This window comes from Phoenix dactylifera, unplaced genomic scaffold (genome assembly GCF_009389715.1).
Source record: "Phoenix dactylifera cultivar Barhee BC4 unplaced genomic scaffold, palm_55x_up_171113_PBpolish2nd_filt_p 000383F, whole genome shotgun sequence".
Taxonomy (NCBI): Eukaryota; Viridiplantae; Streptophyta; class Magnoliopsida; order Arecales; family Arecaceae; genus Phoenix; species Phoenix dactylifera.
In genome coordinates this window covers 6,914-11,810 of record NW_024067830.1, presented here as the reverse complement: position 1 = coordinate 11,810, position 4,897 = coordinate 6,914, and the positions used below count along the sequence as shown (strand labels likewise).

Below are 4,897 nucleotides of genomic sequence, written 5' to 3'. Positions count from 1 at the left end.
AAAAATATGTATAAAATATGTAAAAGGAATCAATGGAAATCAATAAAAAGATAAACTCTTAAAACACACAAATTTGTTCTAAGTGGATTCGGTACCTCGAGGCTCATTATCTCTCTTTTGGGGCTCCTAATGGAGTAATCTCCAGAATCTATTCAAGGGATATTCGGAGATTAGCTGAATCCTACTCAAGAACAAATTGACAGATTTTTCCTCTAAAAACCAAAATTTCAGTTCAAAAACTTCAAAGCATTAAAAGGAAATTCAAAGAATCAAAACAAAGTAGAATGCATATGTTGAGGGGGAGAATCTGAAATTTTAAGAAAGCTAAATCATTAATTATATATAAGCCAAACAATTGAATGCATGATATGAAGGCTTATATAATTCCAAATGAAAGGGGGAGCTTTAACTCCGAAATTTATTGTTTCACTCCTTTCAAGCTTGGATAAATTGAATTACCAGACATTTGAATTCATTTATGGATTTTATTTGATTGTTTATTGTGCAATTCACTTTACATATACTCAATGTTTTGTCACCATCAAAAAGGGGGAGATTGTGGAGTGATTGATTAAAACCCTATTTGATTTTGATGAGCTCAAAGCATTTGAGTATATTTCTTGTTTACTAATGAATTCAATTAAGTGTTTCAGTGAAAATCTTGTCTAAGTGTCTCAAGACTTGGTTCATAGTTTTTGGATAAGTTAAGAAGTCAGCTTGAACCAAGGTCTGAGACTCGAGTCGACTCCAGAGTATCACGAGTCGACTCCAAGCGTATCAAGTTCACTGGCACGAGCTCGAGTCGACTCTGGATCAGTACGAGTCGACTCCGACTGAGAACAGACAGACGAACAGAAAGCTTCAACTCAGAACCTGTCAACGAGTCGACTCCCGAAGTGTGCGAGTCGACTCCGATGTTCACCAAGTCGACTCCAGGGTAGTAAGAGTCGACTCCAAGAGGAATACAAAGAAAAAGTCAGAGAGCAGTTTTCGGGTCTGAGATTCGAGTCGACTCCAGTAGAACGCGAGTCGACTCCGATGGTTGGCAGGTCGACTCCAAAGACAGCTAGAGTCGACTCTCAGCAGTACACAAAGAAAAAGTCAGAGGGCAGATTCTGGACTCTGAGATTTGAGTCGACTCCCGCATTATGCGAGTCGACTCCGAGACTCCGCGACCACAAAGAAGACAGAAGACCAAGTTACTGCCTCTGAGATTCGAGTCGACTCCCAGACAGCTAGAGTCGACTCCAAGGCAGCTTCACATCAAAAGGGCAGAAGACCAAGTTTCGGAAACTGAGAGCCGAGTCGACTCCGAGGAAGCTCGAGTCGACTCCAAGACTGGACGAGCCAAAAGACAGAAGATAGGGAGTTCGGGCTCTGAGCGCCGAGTCGACTCCCAGGACAGTCGAGTCGACTCGAGTGGACCAAATTCAAAAATACGTCCACGGACTTCATGGGATGAGCCGACTCCGAGAAAGCCAAGTCAGCTCCAGAAGTTGGCGAGTCGACTCTGGGTCAAGACGAGTCGACTCCCAGTCGCGAAGGCAACTTTAATTCAAATCTGGAACAGTTGCAGAGTCGACTCCGGAAAAGTATGAGTCGACTCCCGCTACAGACGAGTCGACTCCTGATCGCGCGAGTCGACTCCAACCCACCAACGGACACATTGTCAGACTGTACAGAGTGTGCAGAACGGGCAGAAAAAGCTCTCTAACGGCTAGTTTCCGTGGGGGTTGGTTTAAATAGCCACAGAGGACTGTAGCAAGGCAGAGAACAACCATTCCACTCCAAGTAATCAAGCTTTCAATCTCTGCAACTTGTTCTTCAACGAAAAAGAGGAAAGAGCAGCATTAACTGCATCCACCTACTTCTTCCCAACATTGAAAGAGCCTCCTCCTGCATTCAAGTCGACTACACATTCAAGAGGAGACCCGAAGTTCAAGAAGCCCTTCCTCTTCTCCAACTTAAAAGCGTTTGAGGGCTCTTAACTTCGTTATTGTTCATATTGCCATTTATCTGCTTTTGAGAAGCTGTATTTTTTCTGTTTGTTCTTTTCATCTACACATTGTCTTTGCTTGGTTCAATCGGGGGATTGAATCAAGGGTATAGAGGTTGGTTGGTGAGCCGAGTGTAAAACCAACGTGTAAGGGTTCGATTGTGATCCCGGAAAAACAATCGGGGTTGGTTCTAGTCGGTGAGCCTGGGAAAACCGATCGAGTTCGTTGTGAGCTCGTAAAACAACAAGTTTGGTTGTGAGCTTGGAAAACAACCGGCTGTAATCCAAGGGGTTATAGTGAATTCCCAAGTGAGACTTGGGGAGTGGACGTAGGAGCAAGGGTTAGCTCCGAACCACTATAAAACTTGGTGTTTGTGATTGATTGTCTCTCTTTCTCTTACTCTCATATCACTCACAGCACATAGCAATTAATCGAACAACTTGCAATAGCTTTAATTAGTCATCCACATCGTTTTAAATTGTAAGATTATTTTAAAACCCAATTCACCCCCCCCTCTTGGGTTGTCTATCTGGGCAACAGTTTATCATTCTCACATTCATGTATAGAAATTAGGTTTTTAAAAACAAAAATCTTTTTTTTTAATTTAAATTTATTATTATTATTTTATGAAAATGAACACACATTTTTTTTTTTGGATGAAAATCACGATAAATACCCCCAAACCTAAACCTAACATTGTCCTCAATGTAAAAAAAAATTTAAGAGAATTGGGTTGCCTCCCAACAAGCGCTAAGTTTATTGTCTTCAGCCAGACACAGTGAGATAGTTTTTGCATCTCCTTTTATGAGGTCATCTATTTTGTCTATCATAAAACACTCAACTTCCCTCGCTGGTTGGTCGGCCGCATTGAACACATTTAATTTTACCTTCATGTTCCCAAATGATATGTTCATTACCCCTGTTCTACAATTGATGCATGCATTGGCTGTTGCTAAAAAGGGCCGCCCGAGGATCACGGGGATTTGTTTATTAGGATTGGGCTCATATTCCATATCAAGGACAATGAAATCTACTGGAAAATAGAATTTGTCTACCTTGACAAGAACATCTTCAATTATCCCACGTGGTGTTTTTACAGATCGATCAGCCAATTGAAGGGATACCGAGGTTGGTTTTAACTCACCTAAACCAAGTTTCTCATAAACTGAATAAGGTAAAAGGTTGACACTTGCCCCTAGATCTAAGAGTGCTCGATCAATGAAATTATTTTCTAAGACACAGGAGATCGTGGGAGCACCAGGATCTTTGAATTTTGGAGGGGTGTTGTGTTGGAGAATAGAACTCACTTGCTCAGTTAGGAAGACCTTTTTAGGCACATGTGTCCTAGATTTTCGCTTTTGTGTACAAAGGTCTTTGAGAAATTTGGCATAGGAGGGAACTTGTCTGATGGCATCAAGGAGTAGGAGGTTAATTTTAACTTGTTTGAAGACCTCTATCATCTCTTCTAATGAAGTTCCCTTTTTGCCAAATGGAGAGGGTGAAGTAAGAGCTTCAGGAAATGGGGCCTTTGGGATGTGAGTTTTGGCAGAAGATGGACTAGCTGAAGAAGAAGAAGAAGGTTTTAGATTTTCATTTGACACATTTCTATCCTCTTCTTCACCTTCCTTATTGTTGTCCTCCCCAATCTTATTGTCTATTATACGTCCACTCCTTAGGGTAGTCAAAGCATTGGCTTGTTCATGATGAATTGCATTTAATTGATTTTCTTGAGCCATGTATTGTCCCCTAGGATTACTTAGTGGTTGGCTTGGAAGCTTTCCTTCCTCTCGCTTGTTCAGTGCATTAGCTAGTTGCCCCATCTGGGATTCTAGCTTGGCGATTGATTGCGTGTGAGAGTGCACCAATTGTGTAATGGTTTCCAAACCTTGAAGGGCGTTCAACACTTTCTCCTCAAAGGCTGTGTTTCTTTGGGGTGGAGGAGGAGTATGTTGAAATTGAATCGAGGGACGGTAGGGATGAATATTTTGTGGGGTTTGAAAATTCTGAGGATTTTGAAAATTTTGGGAGTAGGGTTGGGCTGTGTTCGAAGCTTGCTGCTTCCAAGAAAAGTTTGGATGATTTCGCCATCCCAGGTTATATGTATTGAAAAATGGGTCATTACCCGGTCTAGGCTGTGTTTGAGCAGCATTGATGTGTTCTTGCACGAGTTCGGAGAATTGGGGCGCTGAGGGGCACTCATGAATAGGGTGGGATGGGCTAGAACAAATAGTACACACTTGTGCTTGGGAAGAGTTCATGTAATGCCCACCTATCATCAGTTGGTCAATCTTATGGGACAATGCATCTACCTTGCTAGACAGGTCCATAGAATGACTTATCTCACAAATGGTCCCTTTTCTTTGAGAACTCGGGGGTGCTTGACGAGAACATGAAGCATGGTGGAGGGAGTTTTCATTAAGATTTTCAAATAATTTCCATGCTTCATGCTCATTTTGAAACATAAAAGTGCCCCCGCATGCAGCATCGATCATCTGACGGTTTCGTTCTGTCAATCCGTCATAAAAATATTGTACTAGTTGCCACTTAGGTATTTGATGATGAGGGCATTTACGGATTAGGTCCCTAAATCTCTCCCAAGTTTCATGAAATTCTTCTCCCTCAGTTTGGGAGAAGCTTGTAATGGCACGTCTAAATTGGTTCGTTCTTCCTATGGAAAAGTATTTTTTAAGGAATTCTTGTTGCATTTGATCCCAAGAACGAATTGAGTTAGCTTCTAAAGAATTCAGCCATTGTTTGGCTCTATCTTTAAGGGAGAAGGGGAATAACCTAAGTTTCAAAGCATCATCAGTGAAGTTCTGAATCTTGACGGTGGTGCAAATCTCAAGAAATTCATCTAAATGTTTGTAGGGGTCTTCGTTGGTGAGCCCATAAAAAGATGG

General features: G+C 41.7%; 1 non-coding gene across 1 annotated transcript; it reads left to right on the top strand.

Moving 5' to 3' along the window:
• The first annotated feature begins 4,547 nt into the window (after positions 1-4,547).
• On the top strand, positions 4,548-4,653 carry LOC120105853. The gene has a single exon (XR_005508123.1). It is a non-coding gene; the product is annotated as a small nucleolar RNA R71 (small nucleolar RNA).
• Positions 4,654-4,897: the final 244 nt, after the last annotated feature.